This window comes from Nyctereutes procyonoides, unplaced genomic scaffold (genome assembly GCF_905146905.1).
Source record: "Nyctereutes procyonoides isolate TBG_1078 unplaced genomic scaffold, NYPRO_anot_genome, whole genome shotgun sequence".
Classification (NCBI taxonomy): domain Eukaryota; kingdom Metazoa; phylum Chordata; class Mammalia; order Carnivora; family Canidae; genus Nyctereutes; species Nyctereutes procyonoides.
Genome location: NW_026575044.1, coordinates 18,237,893 through 18,263,115, shown reverse-complemented (window position 1 = coordinate 18,263,115; position 25,223 = coordinate 18,237,893). Strand labels below are relative to the sequence as shown.

Here is a 25,223-nt window from a genome sequence, read left to right as displayed (position 1 = left end):
GCCGCTTGCAGCCCGGGGTGTGATCCTTGGAGACCTGGGATCGAGTCCCATGTCGGGTTCCCTGCATGGAGCCTGCTTCTCCCTCTGCCTGTGTCTCTGCCTCTCTCTGTGTCTCTCATGAATAAATAAATAAAATCTTTAAAAATAATAAAATAAATGAAAACATACTGCTGTGCTAAAAACACAAATGTGACACTTATGATCAGTATCACGTACATTAATCAAAAACGCACGCACGTCAAACAACAATACACAGTTTGCAAGCCCTCAGACAAACAAAAAAGAGAAAAGACCGTGGAGTATAAAAACGAAAAGACATGCTCCCTTCCGTAGGTTCAAGGCAGGCAGCCTTCCTGGGCCCGTGCAGATCGCAGGCAAGGACTACGCCGCAAGGGTAACTCAGCTCGGCCAGAAGAAAATCTTAACAGAGCGGGGCTTAGAGGGCACTCTGCTCGGCCCCTCGAGCCTCGGGCTGGCGGCATCCCACTGGCCCCAGGACTGAGGCCGGGTCAATCTGCAAAGCCCTCCAGTGTCCATTCTGCCTGCACCCACATTTGGAAGCATTCCGGCCACACTTTTTTTTTTTTTTTTAGATTCTATTCATTTATTCATGAGAGACAGAGAGACAGAGAGAGAGGCAGAGACACAGGCAGACGGAGAAGCAGGCTCCATGCAGGGAGCCCGTCGCGGGACTCGATCCCAGGACTCCAGGATCACACCCCAGGCGGAAGGTGGCGCTTAAACTGCTGAGCCACCCGGGCTGCCCCTGGCCACACTTTTAAGTGCATATTTTTATATATTAGATATAATTTGTATATATTAACATAATTCTGTGCTTTGCCTCCAAATTAGATGACCATCATAATCCTGAGAGTAACAACAGTAATGTTGTATATAATGTTATATATTTCTGCTTTTCGAATGTTTTAGAATCTCAGATAAAATGTGGAGGGAAAGGGAAATTTTGTGGTTGTCGAGAATGACAGCAGTGGCATGGAGACTATCCGCTGAGTTCACAAAGAGTGGGGACCTCAGGGATAATAAATTGGAGCTCACATAACCTCCCATGCTCATCAAACCTCATGGCTGAGTCAGTCAGGAGGTTAGGTGTGGAGAGGCCTGAGCTCTGAAATCAGACAGCCCCGGTTGTGAATCCAGCCCTTCTCTGTTCCTTACTGGCTGGGGGTGAATCTCTTACCTGCAGCGTATCACCTACAAAATGAGGATGACGTTCCCCCCCCCCCCCGCCCCCAAGAGCAGTGTTGATATAGCGCTAAATATGGAGCCCTGGAATGCAACTAGTCCACGCCAGGGTCCATCACTGTGCGATGCTGGCGGGAGGGGAGCTCACAGTCTTACCCCTACTTCCCAGGCAGTCCCAGTGACCTGAAATGCCCAGAAGGGCCGAGACATGATATGATAGGTGTTCTTTAAAATGTGGGTGCTCAGGGGTGCCTGGGTGGCTCAGTCAGTTAAGTGTCTGCCTTCAGCTAAGGTCATGACCCCAGGGTCCTGGAATGGAGTGCTGCCTTGGGCTCCTTGCTCAGTGGGGAGCCTGCTTCTCCCTCTGGCTGCTACTGCCCCTGCTTGTGCTTTCTCTTTCTCTTTCTCTCTCCCTCTGACAAATAAATAAAATCTCTTAAAAATTAAAATAAATAAAATAAAATAAAATAAAATAATAAAATACGGAGGTTCAGGCCAGAGGGACCAGATAGGAACCTCCTCTTAGCTTTAAAATGCTAAGGAAAGGACTGGCTGGACACTGGTCATAGCTCAGGTGTGACCCAAGTGGGGGTGCACCAAGGCATCCCTTCAATTCACCATTTGGACTGTCCTCTTTCCTTCCTCTCCAACCTCACACATTTTAGGAAAACTTTCTCAAAATGAACTCCCCAGAGGCCCCTTGTTTCCTTAATCCCTTAAGGTCACCACTATGGAGCATACCACATAGCTGTTCTCTGCTTCAATTATGTGGGTCTTTTCTCCAATTAGATTGTAAGTCCTAGGAGGATAGTGGTTGTAGTATACACACCCACACAGATAACACACACACACACACACACACACACATACACACATGCTATCCCAGAAGTACGTTACATGCATGCACACACACAGAGATGTACCCACCTGTGTAGACACACAAACATGTGCAGACAGAAACCACAGATACTTATGTACGTGCATATATCAGTACATCTACACACACACACACACACACACAGTTGTTTTTGTTTTTGTGTCTCTTCCGAGAACTAGCCATGATGGGCAACTAGTGGCCCTGGGGAAATAATTGGTTGGGGAATGGAAACACCTCCTGTCTCCACTCAGTCTCCCTCTACAGAGCCCATTTGCTCACACTGGCTGGATCTTGAGATCTGTTTCATGCCTATACCCACCCACACGTGATGGATACACAGAATCTCAGGCAGGCCAGCTGCTTGAATCTTGCCTCCCAAACCTCCCAACATACACTCCCTAAATAGTCTTTAGGGAGGGCACTCTTCAGAACAGACCCCTCATCCAGCCCTAGGCACGTCATCATCTGATGGGTAGTAATGTCAAACCTCTACAAAGGTCCTTTGCCACCATCCTTTCCTTAGAGAGACTCCAAGGTTTGGATCCAGACCATGTAATGGTCTTGGGTGGGGGAGGTGGATGGTGGACCAGTAGTCCTCAAACTTGAACACACATCAGAATTACCTACAGCATTTGGGATATAGAGTGCTAGGCCTGACCCCCAGATTCTGATTCAGCAGGTCTGAGGCAGGGAGGGCCTGGGAATTTGCATTTCTAACAAGTTCCAGCGTGACGCTGTTGGACCAAGGACTGTGCTTTGAAAATCACCAGTGTAGACTTAGAAATGGTGCTGCCTCCGTCATCCCTTCCCCTTGCTCTGCCGGTTGTAATGCTCTGGTTTGCAAACTTTCATGCATATAAAAATCACCAACTGTTCTTTTGAAAACACAGATCCCTGGTCCTCAGCCCCAAAGATTTTGATTTAGTAGATTTGAGAGTGGAACCAGGAATCTGAACTTCTAGAAAACTCTCAGATCATACGGATGCAGTTGGGTCAAGGTCCAGACTTTGAGATCATTGCACAGTGGTGCTCAGCCCGGACTGGATTCAAATCACCTGACCCCGGACCACACTGGTCAGCAGGGGCCTGGGGACAGGTAGTTTTAAAGTTCCCAGAGGGATTCTACTGTGCAGCCAGGGTCTCTAATCAGGGCCACTTCTAGAGGCTGTTAAGCCCCCGCCATACTAGAGTCCCCAGTGGGTTTTGATAAGGGGCAGTAGGCTTGCCGTGGGTGCAGCGAGAAGCACTGCAAGATGCCTGGATGCGGAAGAGGTATGCACAGGAAGCACAGAGAATCCTCAGAAGTGATGCTTGCCTCTTCCTCCACGTTGTTGGGTCCTGGCCCTGCACCCCAAAGGAGACTAGATTTAAAAAAAAAATGAAACCACTAAACAGGAAACATCTGGCCCAGGAGGCTGAGCATACAAGCAAGGTTTTGCATTGGCCCCGGAAACCTGCCAGGCACGCAGCCTGGGCCCTAGAAAGGAAGCCACTGGAGCAGCTGGGTGGTCAGCGGCGCCCCCGGCTCACGCTGCTGCTCTCAGGCAGGGGTCTCCCCGGCCCTTCCGCGCAGGCAGCGCTGGCCTTCGTGAGCAGCACGGTGAGAAGCGGCAGGTGTGCTGTGTGAGCAGGTACGGAGCGGGCCAGGGCTCCCCCAGCCCCCCACCCCGGGGATAGGAAGTGGAAGGGGCCAGGAGCAGTCAGTGCTGCCGCAGGTAGACAGACAGGTGGGCAGGCGAGCCCTGCGTGCGGGAAGCCCAGGCCAGGTAGATGTTCGAGGTAAGATACAGAGACAGAAGAGCAGAACACAGGGAAACGTGGGGAAGCAGGTGGCGGGAGGCCAGGCAGTCCCATAACAGGAAGGGGCCAGGGACGGGCGGTGTCGCTTCTGGCATGAAGCTCCTCCCCTCGGTGAACGGCCAGGGCCAGGGCCAGGGGCCAGTTGTCACTCTTCTCCCCAGCTCTGGCTTTTGGAGGAGTCTGTCTGAATCAGGAGGCCCCACCAGAATGTTCCAGAGAGTATCACCTCTAGTGTGGCCTGAGCTGATACAGGGAGCAGGGTCGTGGGGGTCGAGGGGAGCAGATCAGGGGGCCAGGCAGGCACCACCAGAATCTTGGGGGGGGCACTGGCAGGAGTAGCCATCAGTGCTCCCCAAGGGGTGCGGCCAAGGAGGGACGCCCTGCAGCAGAAGGTGGAGACGGGCGCTCGTGCCAGGAGTACGGGTGCCCTAGCAGATAACAAGGGTGAGGGAAGCCGCGGCGCACCAGGTCCCCTAAAGGGTTATGAGGTGGAGCCCCCTCCCCCCCGGCAGCATTATGTTGTCACCCAAGGGTATCCTGTCCCCAGGGTCAGAGTTGGCCTATTTCCACGCAATTCTTAACCCCTGGAGCTGACACATTTCCACTGTGCTCCTGGCGCATGGAGGAGCTGTGGGATCGTACTGGGCCCATCTGATTGCCGAACTGAGAGACACTGGGGTGCGGCTGGTTTCTGGCAGCGCTGGTGCAGAGCTCGGCACCCCGGAACATGGGGCCCAGGACTGAGGTGAGGACCTGGGGGGCAGGACGAGGAGCCCAGGGCTGTGGCAGAGGGACCCAGCGCCATTCCTGGGCCCCCAGCCTCCCGCTCTCCTGGGTCACCACCCTAGCCGCCTGGCCCCGGCCCCCAGGACCTCATCGGGAATAGACTGATTCCCTCGCGGAGCAGGGTCCGGGGTCTGCATGTGCAGGGGAGTGAGACACTGGCAGACACAGTCACCCCAGAGAGACACGCAGCACTGCCACCCCCACTTTCTCCTGTCCCCCAGGTCTACCCCCTTTCCTCTCCCGCCGGCCACCCCAGCCCCTGGTAGGCAAGCCATGCATGGGTTAAGGTGCTATAGGGTCTGTGCCGCCCCCGCACGCGGGGCCAGGGCCAACCTCACAGGGCCTGTGCAGTCACAGGGGCTGCACAGTCGCTTTCACGCTCTTCCGTCACCCTCTCAAAACCCTTACTGATTTTTGCACTGGGCCCCGTGAATCATGTCTCGCTGGAGCCCAGAGATCTCTGTGCCACAGCGACAGCATGAAGTTCCCCCCTGCTTTTCATGCCCCTCCCTCACCCATGGCAGTGTAGGCAGTGATGTGACATTCTGTGTACACGATGTGACATTCTGTATACACGGAGGGGCCCACACATGCAAGGAAGGAGGCAAACGAGCAGAGAGGTGGCACCTGCCATTCTGAGGCCCAGCACCCCTGGGCTCCATGGTGCAGGGTCTGGAATGAGCCAGAAGACACCGGTGACCTGAATCTGGCAAAAATTTCTTGGTAGCCTCCATATTCTTTAGGCAAACTAATTTTTACATAAACTGTGTTGTTGACCGCCCAACTTACCGGTTTAATTTTATGTTGTCTGGTATTGCTAGTTCCGTCTGGGTGGGTCTTAGTCCCAAAACAAGGTAGCAAATTCTGAGGCCAGGGACCTCATCTCCTAATTATGTGGACACCACACAGCACATGGCTGGGCACAGGATTTCCTTGTGGCTGGATTCGGTCGTCTGGGCTTTTAGCACTGTTATCTGAAGGAAGGAGGGCGCAGGGAGGGCTTCCATGGAGAGAGGGAAACTGAGGGCTAAGGGTGAGGGCTGGGTGTCTGCAGAGCGGCGTCCAAGCCCAGCCCTGTCGTGTGACTCTGCCTCCGGCACTCTCTCCAACAGCCTCCGTTTCCTCACCTATGAAATGAGAATAAAGGTAGCGGTGCCCCCTAGGTCCGTCCGAATGGACTAAACTGTGCTGCCTCCTGCATTTGAACGTGCACCCAGGTCTCCTGAAGATCTTATCAGATGCCCGCTCAGTGTCATTAGGGTCCCGGGTGGGGTCTGAGCTGCTGCAATTTGCAAGTCCCTGAGTGATCCCGAAGCTTCTGATCTCGCCACCCAACTCTTAGGGAGACACTGTGTGCTGCCCAGTTGAGCAGCATCTGCACCGCCAGGGAAACTTGTTGGAAATGCAGATCCTCAGGTGCCACCCGCACATACTGACTCGGAGATTCCGGGGAGTGGGCACTAGCTATCTGGGTGAACAAGCCTTCCAGATGCTTCTGATGCAGGTGGGTTTGAGAACTACTCGGCTCAGCACCTCAGCACGGCGCGTTCTTTTCAATCACAGGAGTACTGACTTAAGGACCTGTTAGGAGCTTAACGCTGTCCTAAGTGATGTGGTGGGAAGGAGCAAAGACCCTGGAACCCCCCTGGTCTCTACCTGCTTAGAATTCAGGTCTGGGGGGGGGGGTGGGCACCAGCTACTGTGTATATAGGAATGGGGGGGCACGGAGAGTGGAGGGCTTATGGAAAATGCGTATTTCAGGTTTTCCACTACAAAGAGCTTTCGATGTCGATTCAGGGAAGTCTAGATCTCTCAAACAAAACGCCAGCTCTTCCTGACCCTCACTCTAACCCAGGGCCACACTCTGACAAACAGTCCTTTAGAACGTGACACCAGAAAACTCGCCGGAAGATAACCGGCTGCCAAACTGTGCGTGTGCTCGGAAACACGCTTTGGGAAGGGGAAGAGGCTGCTGCAGCCCGGGGAGCCAAGCAGAACAGGGATTCGCGGCGGCGTGGACGGGGAGGGCCGGCCGGGCCGCACGCAGCCTCAACCCCAGATTCCCGGGACCGCTCCGTTACAGGCAGCGGCCGCTCGGGCCCGTCGGACCCGCCACAGGGCTGCCCGCGGACCGGAGGAGCCGAGCGGAGCCGAGCGGAGCCGAGCGGAGCCGAGCGGAGCCGAGCCGCAGCCCCGCAGACCCCGGCGGCCGGAATTCCCGCCCGAACCCCCGCGGCCGCGCTCGGAGGGGCCCTCCCCGGAGCGGGGCGGGGCGTGAGCGTGAGCGCAGCGCTCATTGGCGGGTGTCAGCCGCTGGGGGCGGGCCAGACAGACGAGGGGCCAATGAGAGCAGCCCGCCCGCCCGGGCTCGGGGGCGGAGGAAAGGGACAAAGGAGGCGGCGGCCCGGGAGCCCCGCGCAGCGCCCGCGGACCCCGGGGGTGCGGCCGGCCTGACAATGGGAGGAAGCCGCGAGCTGTAAACAGAGCTTCCACGGACGGACGCGGAGGCCGGAGGCCTGTCCGGGTGCCTCTTCTTTGTGATCGTGACCCCGAGCCACTGTTTCCTGTCCCTGAGCCCGCGCGCTCCCCGGGACGACCGCGGGCAGCCCCGGGCCGGCGGGGCCGCGGAGGTTGCGGCGGGTCCCGGTGCGAACGCGCCCCGCGAGCTGGAAGGCGCGGCCCGGGCACCCGCGCGGGCTGCGGACCGAGGCCCCGGGCGAGCCGCCCCCGCCTTTTCTCCCGGACGCGCTTGGCAAAAACCGCTCTGTCCTGAGCACGGGCTCAGCTCCGGCAGCCAGCAGCTCTTCTTTCAGAGGGAAGGCTCCATTGAAAAAAATGAAATAAAATAAAATAAAAAAGGTTTCTTCTCCTACACAATTGCTGTGATTTTCCCACGGCCTCTCGGGAGGAAAGACTTTATGGGAATTTTTCTAGAACACCTGGATCGGGATAAAATTCACACGCGGCACAATTCACCCGCTGGAGGGTTACGTTTCCACAGAATCGGGCAAGCGTCTCCACCACCATCGACCTTAGAACGTCTTCATTGTCCCAAAAAGAGACCTTACCCGTTAGCAATCACTCCGCATTCCCTCCTAACCCCTAGGTAAACACTACTACTTCTACTTTTAATACCAATGTTAATATTGAACAGTGGGTTTTGTTTTGTTTTGTTTTTTGAAAGTGTGGTCCATGAACCACCTGCATCAGAATCACCTGGATGGGGTTTAAAAATACAGATCACCGGGGCCCCTTCAGACCTAGTCCTCGGGAGCTCTGGAGCTGGACCCCAGAGGCCGCACACCCAGCTCTGGGGTGATTCTCGTGCTCCCCAAAGTGTGAGAACTGCTGCTCGTCCTTGGATTGAAGGACAGAGCCAAGCTGTCCGTGGAGACATGGGGCACAGAGGCTGACAGGTGCCCAGGACCAAGACGGCTCTCCCTGTCCCCTCCTTTCTCGTCCTCATCTTCACTGCCCACCTCCATGCCCATGCAACATGCAGACGCATCCAGGGAATGTGGTCACAGAACTGAAGCTCCCCCATGTGCTCCTTGGCCTGTGCTACCTCCAGATTGTCACCAGAGAGCGCCAGAGCACCTCCAAAGCCAAGCCGTCTCCCCTTCCCCGGCAGGCTCTCCATTCAGAGAGCTCTTCCAATCTCAGACCTATCTCACACCTCACTGATCCTCTGAAGGATGTTGGGCCCCAGGAGGATGCTTTTTGCGGAAAAAGCAAAAAGCACTTATTACTTGTGAGCCCTGGAGAGTTTGTCTAATGCCTCTGGGGCGGTTCTCACCCCAACAAGGAAATATATGAACCTGTTACTTGTCCTGCTTTTAATGGTTAAAAGAGATCATCGAGGCAACGCTCCTCAATCAGCTCCTGGCTACTATTATTCCACCATAGGCAGTGATCTGCACTGCTAGGAAAGCGGGAAGCTTGAATGGTAAATATATATACATACACACACGTTAACTTAATAGAGCCAAACAAGGAACACTCAGTTATGAAATTTTGGATCATCTCTGCCCTTTCCCCAGCCCATGTGAACACCAGAACTTGGCGTTCGGTAGACACAACCCACTTCAGAGAGACCCTGCTGAAACCCTTCTCAAAAGAATGGATTCAGGACGTTTACCTCAGAATTAGGTACACTGTGATTGTGTTTTAGAAAAACCGTTATTTACTAAAACCAGTTAAGTTTTTGGAGATATGTAAGTGACCACAAACATGAATTTTATAAAATGTGCATGCAATTATTTAATTTATTATTGTTTATACTTAATTTCATTATGAACAAAGCTAAGTTTGGCCTTGACAAAACTGGTGGGCAGTGAAGATGGGAATGAGAAAGGAAGAAGGGGCAGGAAGAGCGGTCTTGGTCCTTGGCACCTGTCAGCCTCTGCTCCTTGTCCCTCCAAGCAGTCCTGACATGTTCATGGGCCTTGGAGGGAACCCTTACTTCTCTAGCCTCTGTTCTCACCAACCACACATGCACGCGCACTCACTAAGCTCCTCCACATTAGAGTGCCTTCTAAACCTTATTTTACTCGATAGAGACCGTTCATACTAATCTTATCATGCTTTCCTTACCTTTCCCACCAGAAACACTCCCATTCAGTCTTCAATATCCTGTTCAAGTACCACCAGCATCTTATGTGGAGTTCTCTGATTCTTAAGGCAAAGCTAAGTGTCCTTCCTCAATAGTTCCATGGTATTCTGTGCATGCCTCAGCTCCAACATCGTTGATCTGTCTTATATAACAGGTTTGGGGTCTCCTTGCCCACAAGAAGCAGCCTTAGAATGGACCCGTCCAAGGATCTTAGGCTCTGACCCACTGCCCTCATGCCAGGCCAGCAGTCACTCCACTTCAGTCTGCAAAGCCTACCATGAGGTCAAGTGGCAGAGCTCAGACGGCCTACAACAAATCTACTCTTAACATATATCCAGAAACGTGAAAAAATCATAAGTGAACACTTCGTGAATGAATTTCCAGTAAATGAACATACTCCTATGACCAAGAAACAGAATATTAGCAACATCCAGAAGCCCCCCAATGATCCAGTTTAAAAATGCATTTCTAACTATTTAGACTTGTAATTTTAAAAGTAAGCTATCAAGATTCAAATATGCGAGTAATTACAAGCTTGTCAAAGACATTTTAGAAGTTACAGAAGCCAAATGCCCCCTGAGGAAGCCACTCTGGGGATCTGGAGACACTGTGTTCCTTTCCAGAGCAACATCCAGGCCGTCGGCTAACCTGAACCCCACAGTGGGCACTCCTGAGCCTCGGAGCTGAGCCAGGATTAGAGGAGGCAGGCTCACCATCTAAGGGAGTGAAACCATTAGCAACGTTTGAAGAACAAGGTCACGTTGACTATAAGGACATTCCAGGTACAGGTTAATGGAAGTGAGCTGGAGAACAGCTACTGTTGGTTGCCTGCCGTCTCTGTGCCCACCTGTGTTGGGGCTTCCCAGTGATACCATTGGGAAAGTCGTCCCCACTTGAAAGAAGAAGGAGCTGATGAGAACCAATGGGACTTGTCCCAAATCTTCAAATCATCATGCCTCAAAGTCCCAGAACCAGGATTTCAATCCACCTGACTCTTGAGAACAACTTTCTAGAAGGAACAGCATAGGCAAAGCCAACTGGGGTAGGAATGAGGACCTTTCATCCCAGGCACTTCTACACTGGAGAACTGACATACCCACGTGTCATCCCACTGAGGAGTGATGGAGGGGTACAGTGGCACCCCATTACAGACAGAGGGCACTGAATATAGGTAGAGGAGCTTTAGAGAAAGGACTACCACTTGCCTGAAACAACTACTTTGCCCCTCTTGCCGTTCTGTGTGTGATGATTAAGAGTCACGGTGGGGACCTTGGTGTGTGTGTGTGTGTGTGTGTGTGTGTGTGTGTGTGTGTGTGTGTGATCTTAATATATATTTTTCTTCTGCATTTCTGCCAATGTCTTGATGTTTCCCGTCAGTGTGTTTGGTAGGCCTTACTGCCCTGGTATTTGCCACTAGAGGAAATGTACTGGCTCTGTTATTGATGTATCACCTTGGCCCCCAGCATCACAGAGGCGTTTGGGATGATACCATGACCTTCTAACCTAATGTGCTTATAGGAAAAGCACAAGCCCAGCAGCCCATGAGAGGCGATGGGGCCACAAGCCTGTGTGGCTGTTCTGTGTGTGTGTGTGCGCACAGATTCCTCTTATCTGGGGAAGCCCCTGTAGCCTGGAGAGGAGTACTGGGCAGCGTGTTGCCTGCTACCCCCTTGGGTTGACCTTCCAGGCTCTGCTAGCAGGACTGTCCACCTGCCTGGATGGCTTGATGCCCTCTGCTAATGGCAGCCACGGTGTCAAAGGTACCACGTACCCTACAGGTGGATGGCCTGGCTGGTGCCTGGCTCTACTGCTCACCAGCCCTGAACAGCCCACCTCTCCCCTCCTCTGCTTTTTTATCTTTTAAAAGGTTTTGCTGCCTGAAGAGAAGAAAAAGAATCTTCCCCCCACCCCAGCAAAATATAAGCCCTCAAGGACAGAAGTCATGGCTACCAGCATCAAGCAGAGGGTCCTGGTGCAGCAAAGTGCTGAGTAGGCTCTGCCCACCCCCCCCATCTTCCTCCTGCCTTCTCATGGGGCCTATTGCTGCTTCTAACAGCCTCCATGGCCCCAGAATATAACAAGGCTCTCATCTTCCCCATCACTTCTGGGTGAACCCCCAAATTCTATGTCTCCAGCCCTGGACTCTTGTCCAGACCAGAGTGTTGCACCTCCCACAGCAAGCTGGGCATTTCCACCTGCCTGTCTAGACATCTCAAATTCCATGTCACGAAGTGGGCCTTAACTCCATACTGTCATCTCAAAACCATTAGTAAGGAGTAAGAGACTTACATCAGAGTGCACATATCGTAAATAGATAGCTGGGTGAATTTTCACAAACTAACACCACTGGGTGACCAGCGCCCAGATCAAGACGTTGAACACCGTCAGTCCCCAGGAGTCCTTGTGCCCCCTCCCAGTGCTGGTTGGCTTACAGACTTCTTCCAGGTTAGCCTGTGTTTGAATTTCGTATAATTGGAATTGTATGATCTATACACTCCTTTGTGCTTGGCTTCTTTTGCTCCCCATTTTGAGATGCATGCATACCATTGCCTGCGGCTGTAGGGCACTCATTCCCTCGCCGTGCAGATAAATCAGTATTTATCCACCATGCTGCTTGCTGACGAGCAGTTGGGTTGTTTCCCATTTGGGGCTGTTTGGGGTTGGACTATATTGGACTTCATGGCGCGTTGTCTCTCGGTGTGATAGATGCAGGTACTTCGTCTGTGCATATTGCTGGGAGGGAGTGGCTGGGCCGTGGGGTGTGCAGAAACCCGCTCTAGCAGGTTCTGCCAGGCGGTTCTCCAAAGTGGTTATGGGGATGCGTCTCCCAGCAGCGGGTGTGAGTTCTGGTTGCTCCACTGACTCACCAACGCTTGACACCATGTTTGATTCACTCATCCTTCACCCCATGCCTACCTGGGTCCCTTTGTCCTCCCAAATTATCTCATGTGTGCAGCCCCTTCCCCTTGGCCCAGCCCACTGCAGGCAGCGTGAACTCTGCCAACCTGCCTAGCTCTGGCCTTTGGGCTCCGAGAACCGCTCCCAGCAAATCTCCCCAAATGCTGCTTTAATTGTCACTCTGCTCTGTGCATAAACCTTCAATCGCTCCTCATCTCCTGTTCCTTTAGAGCCACATCTGTTCATCTGTCTGGCCTTGGACACTGTCTGCACACCTAGTCAACGATCAAGCCAGACCCCATGTCTCCCTTAGGCCCCAATGTTCCTTCATCCCTCCCCTGCGGTGACTTCCAATGTCCCAGACCCTCGCCCTGTAAGTCTGGGACGTCTGTTTGGCAGGGTAATTGTCTTCTTTGTTAACCATTCTGGAAGAAACCCCCAGGCTGGACAGGGTTCGTGCTGGCAAAGCCTTAGAGAACCTGTTCCAGCACCTCTGTCTCCAGAGAAACTCCAAATTATAAAGGATTTTTTTATAAAGGATTTTTTTTTAAAAAATCCAAATGATTTAGCAGGTGTTTTTGTGACTTTTCTTAAAGTGACAACTATCACTTCTTATTTGCTGGTAGCTTTTATTTGATCTGAAAGCAGGCGGAGCTTGGGATATGAGCTGGAAGGGGAGGTGAGGGGCTGTGGATAGAAATTCTAGGTTGGCTCTGCTTTTAAAAGCACTTCTCAGTGAGAAAAACATCCTCCTCAGGGGCAGGTTCACATTTAAGGAGGCTTCTGATCAATAGAAAGGTTTTGAAAGCTCTTTATCATTACAGAGAATCACAAATAAGTGCCGGGGAGATAGGAAGCAGGCTTTTTTTTTTTTTTCCTGTTCTTCCCAAATTTTAAAAAGGCTAAAAATGTGTCTTGTTTGTTTATGGTTTATTATAGTTATTACTTGTATTCTTTACATGAGGGACCCCAATATACTACAGTTCATATTGCCCATATTTAGAGCTTAGAGCATGATTTTGCAACTTTAAATGGCCCGAGGGGTTCATAGGCATCTTTTCTTTCATAATGTAGCATGTTTCTCACCTGTACTTCCTCTGATGCTGAGTCCTTCGGAAAAGACTCAGTGCCTGCTTAGTATATCCTATCACAGGGAAGCAAATGTCAGAGTGCAGCGTTAGCCCAAAATGCCTTGCACAAGCGTGCTGGGACCCTGCCTTCCTTGTGAACCTGCATGGGGGCTGAACTGATAGACCATGACCCACAGCACACTGTTCACAGCCCACAAAGATGCCATGTTTCTCTTGGCTGACACTCCGTTTTCTTTCTCAAAGGCTGCCTGGCTTTTCCTGCCTTCACTAAAGTGCTCGTCAGATGTCAAAGGCCTTACGAGGCCTGTATCTTTGGTAAAGCTCCCTCTGCCGACTCCAGACACCCTGATAGGATCCAAACTCTTCCAGGCCAAGACTGTGTCTGCTCACAATTTAGCACTTCATTGCACAGCATCTTGTATTATTTAAGAGAGCCCGAAAATCTGCCCATTTTTTATTAAACTTGACAGGCATCCTGTCCCTCCTTGGAAGACTGCATGATGGGCTTCCTTGTAGACTAATGATTCTTACACATCCCTTTTGTGCTAAGGAAGAAGTGCCTTTCTCTCCATAGCATGACCATTGGTCACGTAGAGCCTCGCCCCGACACTCACATTTCCCTGTGTCTTGTTGCCGCACCAGATAACAGAGCCATTTTATACTTTGTGCCACCCACTACAGCCGCGAGGACTGACCTGCATCCACAGTGGGATGGGATAGTGCAGATGAATCAATGGCAGCTAACTCAAGGCAGAGGGGCGCCTCAGAGCACGGCCTAGATAGCCTGAGAGAAGATGCTGAGGCTCAGGTCAGCAGGAAGACTGAGAACTGGAGAAGGCATGGTGACTTTACAGCCTAAGATCTGGGATGTAGAGAGGGGAGGGAGGAGTCAGTCCTACCCCACCCCCATCCCCACCCCCAATCTTTGGAGAACTCAGGCTTCCTGGGCTTAGGGTGAGGCCTGGTTGAGAGCTAGGATTGGTACCATCCCAGATCACCCACACTGACCTCTACCGTGGAGGCCTGAAGACACACAGGCTTCCTTTCTACTCACCCAACTCAGGATGACTCCATACTCCAAGGACCGGCCAGCCTGCCTGCATGCCTGAAGCTGGGCTCAATCCTCCCCAGTGTTAGGACAGTGTTAGAGGCCAGCCAGAGCCTCTGACCACAAGGCTGACCTGTAGGCTTGAGTGCTGACTGTTTGGTGCCTGTGGTCGATTGACCTGTGGATGATCAAGGGCCAACCACGTGTGTTAGAGGTGGTGGGGACCTGCCCCTGGACTACATGTACCAGTCACAGTGCCATACCCTGCTCTGAGGGCCATATTGGGGGAAATCCACCCCTGTATCACACCAAAGACACACGCACCTATCTCAGTACTGTGCAAGAAATCACCCTAGCCCTCCAAGTTGCCATAGTGACAGAGTCATTTACCCATTTATTCATCCATGTACTTGGTGAATAGCTAGTGAGGGTCCCTAGGAGCCAGACACGGAGCCCCAAACCAGGGCTATAGCAGCAAATAAGACCGGCCCCTACCCTGCCCTCAGGAAGCTTGCCGTCTGGTGGGCAAACCCCGTGAAGCATATGCTTGCACAATTATGTAATTACAAATGCTGGGCAATGTGATGAGAGAAGAGAGAAGCACTCTAGGAGACTAGGAGACGCGTGCCAAGGATTGCAGTCCTGGCCCACAGAGCCACCTTCCTGCAAACAATGAGTCTGAATGGGGGACAGTTTAGCCGCCTCTGCCCTCAGGTAGGACGGACAGCAAATGGAAAGGCGGGTGTCGTTGGTAAGGTGTACGTGTCTATTGCTGTAAGGTAGGCTGTAAAAAATACAGTTCGACACAGGTGGTTTGGCCTTTTAGCCACAGAACTTGTATAGCGGGGTTGGTGGGGAGAGGGGAGGATTATGGCAGGGCCCTGAGGGTCAAAAGGCCAAGGAATCCCAGATGGAGAACCAAGTGGCGAGGGCCCCCAAGGAAGATGCTCAGGGAAGATCCCTAGCCCTGGGGGGATAGGGGTTGCACCTGCAGTGTGGGGGTGCTCATCCTGCGGGCGGGCAGGATGCTGCTGGCTGGACCCCAGGTACTGCTGCTGGGCTCCCTGGGCAGGAGGAACCTGCCCCTGTGCCTGCAAGCATCCCCCTCTCAAGCCCTGTGATCATCTGTCTTATGACCGAGGGCTGGGAGGCACTCACCAAGCCTACTTGGAGCGATGCACCCCAGGCAGAGGGTGCGGCCTGCCTGAGTCTCAGGGGATGCTGAGGCTTCTGCAGGAGGCAGCCCTGGCGACTGGCCCAGCATGTGACAGCGCGCTCTGGGCTGCCAGCTGGAACACCACAGGGCTCACTTGGGCTCTCCATGGAGTTTCCAAGCAAGACATTGGAATTTGTAAACTGTTGCCACTCCGGGGATTTGAATCCATCCCTTTTCACCAAGTCTCAAGGACGGGGATGTTTGAGAGGGTGCTTCCAAAACGTTAACAGCACGCAAATCCCCTGGAGATCTGGTTAAAATGCAAAATCTGATTCCACAAGTCTGAGTGGGGCTTCATTTTTGAAACAAGTTCCCAGGGGTACCAAGGCTGCCAGTTTGCAGACGCCTTACAGACTTGAGGACACCAACAGGAGTGAACGCAGTGAATGCAGTTAAACCCTCCCTATTCTGAGTAAGTGCTGAGAGGGGGAGGCAGCTCCACCACCCATCAGCCACTCAGTAAGTATTCGTTGAGCCTAAGAACTGAGGCAAAGACCAGAAGAAATAAGGAAGTCAGGGGTAGAAAGTGCCTTAGATGGGAATAATGATAAAGATCACCTGTGCCTGAATGCCTATCATGTGCCTCAATCTTGTCTCATCTCTGGATTTGGCAAGGTAGGTATTACTGATCTCCATTAATTTCGTAATGAAATTAAGGCTTGGAAAGATGAAGTCATCTTCCCCAGAGGGGGCTAGTTGGCTGGAATTTGAATCCTGTCGATCAAACTCCAAAATCCAGCTGATCTCACTATGACACACATCCTTGCTTTGGAGGGTAAGGAAGCAGAACTAGATTTAGTCCAGGGGCTCTCGACCTCACTGGCGTGTAAGAATCAGCAAGACTTTTAAAAACTCCCACAGCCCAAGCCAATTACATCAGATGCTCTACTATCAGCATTTTGTAAAGCCCCCTCCCCCGGGAATTCCAATGTGCAAGCAAGACTGGGAGTCACTGAGTGAGTCCAGCTCCCCTTCTGGTAAATTAAGGCAATTAAGTAGCTGATGGATGGAGTCCAGTCCCATCGGAACCAGTACCTCTCAGTTCTTCCTCAGGGACTCCTTCCCAGAAACCAGCTAAACACAAACCATGTAGTAGGGTGAAACAGGATAGGACAGGGTGTGGGATGGAGATGCTGCTAGGGAAAAATACATAGAAAAGAGCCGTAAGCGTCAGCCAATGCTACAGGCACTATATACATAGAAGCTGAGGGGAAGATTCGTTGAGAAAGAGAAAAACTCAGCTCACTGAAGTCCTTGAAGTTAGAACATCTTAGTCATCGCTGAGTCATCTTAGCATCTGTGAGGTGATGGATAGATGAGTGTATGGATGGAACCAGGAAGATGGGGTGGGTCCCCCAGACAAGGAGATCTGGAACACAAGTTTAACAGAGAAATGGGGCTCACGCTAGGGTTGAGGGTAAGGTCAATGATAGGAGAAAGGACCTCTACCTAGTATAGAGCTACCAACACAAAAGGGAGTGGTCCACTAGGAAACCATGTGTGGGGATTTTACTTTTAGGATTGGGGTTATTTTTTAATATTAGGATGGACTGCACCAAGTGGAAAAAGTAAATGAAGCAATCCATTTGAGGCGAAGAAAAAGCCTGGAGCTCTTCTAGAGACGTAGTGCTTCGTGTCTTGCCATAATCAAGATGAAAGATTCAGGCTGCCCACCAGCCCTACAAAGAGAAATCTCAGATCCTAAACCGAGCAAAATTCTGGGTCCTCCACCTGCCCCCAAAGCTTCCTCTGGGTAACTTTTTTCTCCCTCCAAGGCTGTAATAGATATTAATGTAAAGCTAGTTTCTCCCTTTCAAATATTAGGGGTGAGAAGCCATTGAGAAATCAGTGGTCAGCCTTACATAGCATCTCTGAAGCTCTGTAAGCCCCAGATTCTGCAAAAACATGAGTTAGGAGGAGCCAAAACTCTGGGTGATGTCGGGCATTAAGAATCCACATGGGGATATTGCTTTGCTCATCACTTGTCAGAGTGTTTGTTTAAGTTTCTTACTGGATTTTTTTTTCCTTCACTCAACAGTGTTTAATTTATTCATCATCAATATCTTGTGTGGGTTTAATTATGACCCCACAGACCCTTGTCTTCAAAGATGACATTGCCCGAGCTGTGTCTTAGATGTTCCTCCACAAGGAGGAGGGACTTCTCTGCAAGCATCCACATGCCCCTGGCCCACTTGGTGACCCTGGCTGACACTGGGTATGGCTGCCTGGTGTCCAATGTGTCATGCATTTGGGGGCTAGTGAGCTAACCAGCCTACTTAGGAATCAACTCTGTGACTTCACACATAGCAGCACATGCCCCATGACATAACTGAATATCAACCCTCTGTTCAAAGATGTCCCTTGATCCAGGTGTTGGGAGAAAATAAATAATCTGAGAGGAGAAAGGACTGTAGGTAAACAAAGTGGATGAAGCAATGGAAAATCTGACCTCTTCCCATGTTTCTATATCCCCAGGACCCACAATTAACATCTCAGTTGGAAGAAGGTACCATTAGTCCCAAGAAGCAGAGTCATAACTTGGCTTCTTCCATTTGGAAATAAAGTCAACGGGGCGTTTTTCCAACTAAGGCTTGCAAAGGTGTTGGGAATTGTCACATTTTCTTTAAAAACAAGAGTTTGTGATTAATTGTGAACCCTTCTTCCAGTTTTCTTGCCATTTTTATATCTTAATTTTTTTAAAATTTATTCATGAGAGACACAGCGAGAGAGGCAGAGACATAGGCAGAGGGAGAAGCAGGGTCCTCACGGGGAGCCTGATGTGGGACTCAATCCCTAGACCTCGGATCATGACCTGAGCTGAATGAAGGAGATGCTCAACTCCAGAGCTTGAGGATGCATCATGGTCCACCTCTGCACCGGTTGACCAATGGATAGTTCGTTAGTTTGTTCTCTAGGTCAGGATGCTCTGCCTTTGGCCACCAGCCTAGCCTTGGCCAATGCCAACAGCAGAGAAAGAAGAGGCAAGGAAGATAGAAGGATGGGTGAGGGCCAGGAGATTCTGAATCCTTCTCAGCTCCTGGCTGCCAGTTGCTTTAAGCAAAGGATGGTGATCTGGAGCATTTCTGATAACCACAAAACTGTGCAGCCAGCACTCTGCAAGCTTCGGTTAGGACATGTATGAGGAGCTGGAGCCAGCTGCCACCTCCCCAGCTCCAGAGGGCAGCCTCACTTAACACATCCACCCCACGCCTTGCATTCCTGCCAGGTCTCTCCAGGATGCTTTCCAGTGAGTACCTGTGATCCCAGGAGGAACCTCAGTCCATCCCACTCAAACTGGGGTGGCTGACGTCTTTGCCAAGAGCCCCATTGGCAGTGGTGGTGCCAGGCCATCCCACATTCTTTTTCCAGCTCAGTTATTAAATAAAGCTCAACTCCCTAAGCTTGGAGCCAATATCATACTATCTTTAATGGCACAGAAACAATGGAATGAGTTTTAAATTACTCTCAAGAAGGAAACAGGGCCATGCCACTCTCCAACTTTCATTTTCCCCAACACTTCAATCCTTTCTTCAGTCTACTCAGAAGAGATTGAAAAGATTCTCCCCCTGCACCCCCTTCCCAATTGTCTCTCAATGGGATTTTTTTTTTTAATCCTGAAGAAACAAAACACCAGCAGGACCATTGCTAGCCAATATGGCTCCTTAGTGCAAAGACAGCCAGACTCCCCTTTCCTCAAGAGATTTTAGTGCCACCTGCAAGAGTTTCATTGCAATAAATACTAGGATGTTAATGGTACCCTTTAGACGAAGTGCATTTGTGTAGGGCACAACCTGCACATCTTTAACACTGGCTGTGGAGACCAGAGACCTACGTGATGGAACTTAACCTGGCCTGAGTTTACATTAGAAACCAGAAAAAAGTGGGGATGCCTGGGTGGCTCAGTTGGTTATGCAGCCGACTCTTGGTTTTGGCTCAGGTCATAATCTCAGGCTCATAGATCGAGTCCCAACCCCCACCGGGCTCCACTGAATACAGAATCTGGTTCCGATTCTCTCTCCTTCTCCTGCTGCCCCTCCCCCTGCTTGCACTGTCTCTTTTCTCCCTCTCTCTCTCTCTCTAAAATAAATCTTTAAAAAAAAAAAGCTGGAAAGAAGGTGCTGCATGGAAAGAAGACAGCTGAGAAAAGTCATAGGTTAGGACAGAGATTCTCTAACCCTTCTGCTGTGTGCAGGAGGGACAACCAGCTATTCAGTGGAGCTGAATAATTGCATGACTGTACTTGAGGGCTAGAAATGCAGGCGCCTCACTGCCTCCTGCCACCGTCCACCCCCGAGCTCCCCTGGCAAGGGCAAGCAGGGAAGCTTTGAGAGAGACGCTGCACTGTGGGCCAGTTTGCCTCTTGGCTCTTCATCTAGGGAAGGCCTCCCACAAAGGGGGCCCCCAAGAGGGGCACAGGGCCAGTTGGGAGATCAGGCGCCCATCTGATGCCTTTTGTCTGACTGTTTACCAAATGGAAACGAAGACATTGTGGGCTCAGGACACACTGCAGAGGAACGCTGTGTACTGGGCTTGCTATCCTGGCCTCTCTCTCGGGGGGGTGGGGGGGGAGAGGGGGGTGCAGCTAGGAAGAAAAGAATGAGAATGAGCTTCTTCCCCACTCTCTTTTCCATTTAGAAACCCCTGCTTGGGATGCAGAAGACACTCACGGGGTCCTCACCTGCACACTTCTCGAGTGTGGGCACTAGCTAACGCTGGTGCTGCAAGCTACGTGTAAAGCCAAGCTACCCGTATGTCGTGAATAATGACAACGATCAGATCCTGAGCTCATCGTCTAGTATCTCCAGGCCCAAGTGGGATGATGCAGCATAAAATATTTTAAAATAAAATCCAATACCAGAGGGTATGCCCGGGGGGCTCAGTGGTTGAGCGTCTGCCTTTGGCTCAGGGTGTGATCCCCAGGTCCTGGGATCAAGTCCCACATCGGGCTCCCTGAAAGGGAGCCTGCTTCTCCCTTGCCTGTGTCTCTGCCTCTTTCGTTCTGTGTCTCTCATGAATAAGTAAATAAAATCTTAAAAAAATAAATAAATAAAAAGCCAATACCAGAGCTGTTGCAGGGCCAGGGGGTAGGGCAGCCTGTCCAGTGAGGAGCAGGGATGTAAATGGCTATAAGCTCCCCAGAGTGCAGCCTACATTAGTGGCCTGCTGGGAAAGCCAAATAGAGGAGGAACGAAAGCCCAGTGTGAGTGTGTGGGCAGAGCGGGTAGGGAGAGGGCAGAGAACTTTCTAGGGGCAGAAATTCTAGGAGAAGCACAGAGGAGGGAAAGCTCTGCATAGGTTGCATCATGATAGAACCAGACTGAAGGCTGGCTGATGAGTTCAGAGAGCCAGCAGAAGAGAGGAGACACAGCAGGGGAGGTGCCGGGGGACCTCAGGGGAGGTGGGTACAGAACCAGTGTCATGGCTTAAACACTCAGGGAAAGGCTGTAAGTGATAGCAAGGGCTGCCTGAGAAAGAACTGAGAGGAAGTCACTGAATCATCAACAAGGGTTTAAAAACACCTATGAACTCATGTATGCACCCACTGGGCACCCCACTGTCCCTCTGCTCTCCGGCTCAGGGGGTCCTTACAGAGCCACAGTGATGGACCACGGTGGACCCTCACAGCGCAGGAATTTAGGGAGCTTGGTCAGCCGCCTCCCTGGTCCAGCGTTCTTACCCAACAGTCCTCTCCATGCTCATCACTACGTGTCTTCCCATGTCACAGCCAGGAAGACGCCCCCCTGGTGCAAGCTGGGAAGGGCAATTGCTCCCCAGATGCTCACGGGCCACCCAACCCCACTAGAGACGGCCGGGCGTGGGCACAGTGCCGCCTGGGTGGGTCAGGTGCAGAGCCTCGCGTGCATCGCGGCCGAGCCCCCTCACATCCTCCGCCTTCCTGCAGCGAGGAGGCTGAGCTCCAGAAAGGTGGCTCACATCCCCAAGGGAAACCATCTAGGAATGGACCAAGCACGGAGCCAGACCTGGGTCTGGCTGACCCCAAAGCCCACGGGCCCACACTACCTTGTCCACGGCGCCTAGCAGGGTGCATTCTGCGAGCAGGGAGGCTGGGGAGGGACGAGGGGGGGACGAGGGGGGATGAGGGGCTTCTGCCCAGGAGACTTGAGACTCCATCCTGGCGGGGCCACTGAGGCAGAAGGCTGCAGGGGTGCCGCGGGGAGGAGGACCAGGTCCCTAACCCCCTGCGGATGGCGGCTTGATTAAGTTAGTCGGTGAGTGAAAGGCAAACAAGGGGCCGCGGTTGGGAAGGTTGGGACAGTGCGGAGGACGTCAAAGTACAAACTTTGCTTTTAGATGTTGGACGAGTTATTTAAACTCTGTGGGCCTCAGTTTCCTTCTCTGCAAGATGGGGATAATGGCATTTACCCTCCCGGGATTTTGGCAATGGTTGGATGAGGGATGGGCACATAGAGTGAACCCTCAGCCACTCGTGCCCTTCTTGTCATGGTCATTACTGGTGCTATGAACCCCTGGAAGCTGGTGTGGCTCCTTTCCTTTTCAAACGGGGCCCTCTGACTTGACTCCTCTTATGGTTGATTTTTCTCCTTCAGGGTAACCTAGGAGCTTATTTTTGCCTTATTTGACCGGGGAGATTTCCCTGATGCTCAGAACTGTAATCCTGACCCCCAACCTCTGGTCTCCCTCGCAGGCCCCAGAAGCACACCCCCTGAGCGCTGGGAGCTGGAGGGGGGCTCCCCAGGACAGGGAACCCTGTGGTTTCATAGATGTCCAGTTGGGGGAGCCAGCGAGTCGTGGTGGCCTCAGGGACCTCTGACCAGAGCTCTCCGCTCTCCCAGAAGCCTGGAGGTCCAGAGGACAGACGCCCCTGGCATCTGCACAGCTCCCTGTGGGTTGTTTGGTTTTTGCTTTTGTTTTTGTTTTTGTTTTTAATCCCGTGGTCCAGGAAGTGCACCTGAGTTAGAGTCCTGCCATAGCTGAGCAAGCCGCAAACACTGAATTTTAAGAAGCATGGGGGAAGAGCTGGTTTTTCACTTGGATTTTCGATTCTCTGCTATGGAATGTTTGCCTCCCATCTATTAGAAGGCTGCAGCAGGGCTTGTCCTAGGACCCTCACCTGGAAAGAAGGACCCTTCAGGGAAACACGTATATTCCTGTTTCCTCCTCACTGGGAAAAACGGCAGGTTGGTTTCCAGAAGATGAGTCGCACACCCCCTGTCCTCCCCACCCTCACACCACACCCCACAGAACCTCGCTGGAATTTTACATCTGTGTAGAAGCTGTATTGAGCCTAAGAAAAAAGAATTCCACCCCGAGAGCAGTCACTGGGCTCTCGGAGTCGAAGGTGTAGCAACCTGACACTTGCTTTTTAGTTTTAAGTGGCGCTGTGTTGATCTTTTTTAGTCGCAAGTATTCCCCCCAAATTATTTCTGGGTGAAGGCAGGGGCTAGAACAACTAGGAGAAGTAAAAGATGAACTTGCAGGACTGTCCCGGGGTACAGACCTTGGAACCTTGCAAAAGATGGCAAAGCTGCAGAAAGATGGCAACGCTGCTGGCATCAAATCAAGGACAGCATTGAGGGGAGGTAGAGGGGGCAGGAGAGGGAGAGAAACATCCATCGGCAGAGACAGAGAGACAGAGGGACAGAGAGGAAGAGACAGACAGACATCAGGTGTGGGATAGGGGACTGGTCCTCACAATGCTTTGGCCCTGGCACCCGAAGTGGGAGGAGAAAGCCGAGTGCACGGGTGTGCAGAGCGGGGTTCCCAGTATAAAACTGTTGGGTGCCTCCTCCCAGCACTATCTCCTTCTGAGCAGCCTCCCTCCTCACAGAGCCCCGAGGGCTTTATCAGCCAGCGCCTTCTGCCCCGGAGCCGGCTGCAGCGTGAGTACCCTCCTCGTCTCTATTCACTTCCAGCTGTCCCTTGTTGCCAGCTCATCTTCTTACTCTCAATTGTTGCTCTTTCATCCTTTTTTTTCTTTTTTTTCTTTTTTTTTATGGAGAAATGTGCCTCGGATGGTTGCAACTTTGTAGAGGCAGCAAAGTCCGAGGGCTGGTAGGCTAGAAGGCAGTTCACCAAAGCTGCAGGCTTCCTCCTGGAAGCCTGCAAGCAAAGCCTTGGCTCCTGATTTCTGAAGCAGGGTGGCAGCAGGACTGGGGCTCCGCGTGCAAGAGGGGTTCAGGCAGGGGGTCCGTTCTATGGGCCAGATGACTCTGAGTTCATCAATGCTGTATATGAGTTTTCAAACTGTGTTCTTGAAATACTTGAGTCCAGTTCGGAGACTCCAAAAAAAGTGGGGTACAGTGAAGGGCCCTCTCCAACTATGGCTCTGCCCACCTGCATGTGCAGGGAGTGTGCGTGCTTCCCATCGGGACAGCCTGGCATCCACACTGCAGCCATGGACCTGGGGTGGAATTCAGACCCCAAGGCTCCTAGGACTGGTGCTTTCTGAAGACAGAAGTATTTTCATCCGATGATATGAAGACCTGACAGCACTGTCCTGTTTCTGCTTACAGCTTTAAAGAAAACTGAGCGACTCCCACCACTTCAAACCAAAAAGCACTCAAAATATAGATTATTGTAAGTACCAAGTAAATGTCAATGCTTAAATTCTCTTTTTGATACAGCATGAATGTTGAAAGGTTTTCTTCTGTATCTGTATCCAAAACTTTGTATTAATTTTCATTTTTTTAAAGATTTTATGTATTTATTCATGAGAGACACAGAGAGAGAGGCAGAGACACAGGCAGAGGGAGAAGCAGGCTCCCCGTGGGAAGCCTGATGCGTTACTTGCTCTCAGGACCTGAGCTGGAGGCAGACATTCAACCTCTGAGCCACACAGGTGACCCATGTATTAATTTTTAAAGTGATATTCAAGTCACAGAAAATTGAAGACTTTCAGGTCTCTCCAACTGCACAGATTTCTAATGTATGCTGAGTTTTATTTCATATAATCAAATAGGAAATGTTGGTAGAATTGGAATCTTGAGATTGCCTTGTATTAGAATAAGTACTGCTTTGGTTTTCCTAGTGATTTGGGTTATGAAAAGTACTTTCTGACTCCCGTTGGAAAGTTCACCAGGTGCAGCTTCCAGAATATTCCTAGAATGTTAACTTTAGCACATATAAGCTTGTTAGGGGTGTGTCGATGATACAAAAGAATGAGGCTCCCTTTGAGGGACAAGGACATGTCTATTTGTCAGAAGAGTTCCTGCCTCTAGCAAGAGTGAAAGTGGGGGTTACCAGGGGCCCTCGGTGATTGCTTCAAGTCGGCCATAAAGACAGCAGGTCTGCTACCTCACTGAGCCCTGACACACACAGCAGATCCCATCCCTTGGGAGCTGCTCCTTCCCTGTTTACTTGAACAGAATCTCAGGTGGCATTAATGTGCCTGCCTTGGAGGAGACAACCACCCCGCTTCCCTTAGTGCACAAAGCTGACTCTGCCGAGGAGACTTGCCCACTCTGAGCTTCGGTTTTCTCTTCTATAAAGTGAAGGCTTGAACTATGTGCTCTTTACAACCTCGCCTAGCTCTCAAGTTTTTCTCTCTGGGCTCTGAGAAAATAATGATATTGAGCTCAAGGATATTGTCTTCCTACGTGTGTGTGATTTGGGGGGAGATGGGTGGGGGCCAGGAAGGCAGGAGCCATGCAGGAGCCAAGGGGGTAAAAACTCTCTCACCAAGAGAATGTGACAGTACCTTCTTGTCTCTT

The 25,223-nt window shown here is 51.6% G+C and overlaps 1 protein-coding gene across 2 annotated transcripts in view; it reads left to right on the top strand.

Annotated features, from left to right (window-relative positions):
* The first annotated feature begins 23,259 nt into the window (after positions 1–23,259).
* The window catches only part of SLC14A1 (solute carrier family 14 member 1 (Kidd blood group)), a 29,753-nt gene continuing 27,789 nt past the window's right edge, over positions 23,260–25,223 (top strand). The window contains exons 1-2 of one of the 2 annotated variants that reach the window (XM_055324053.1): positions 23,260–23,393; positions 24,027–24,090. The gene's annotated coding sequence lies outside the window, so the exon portion shown is untranslated. The remainder of the gene's footprint in view (positions 23,394–24,026; positions 24,091–25,223) is intronic. The other variant, XM_055324054.1, reaches the window with a different exon arrangement.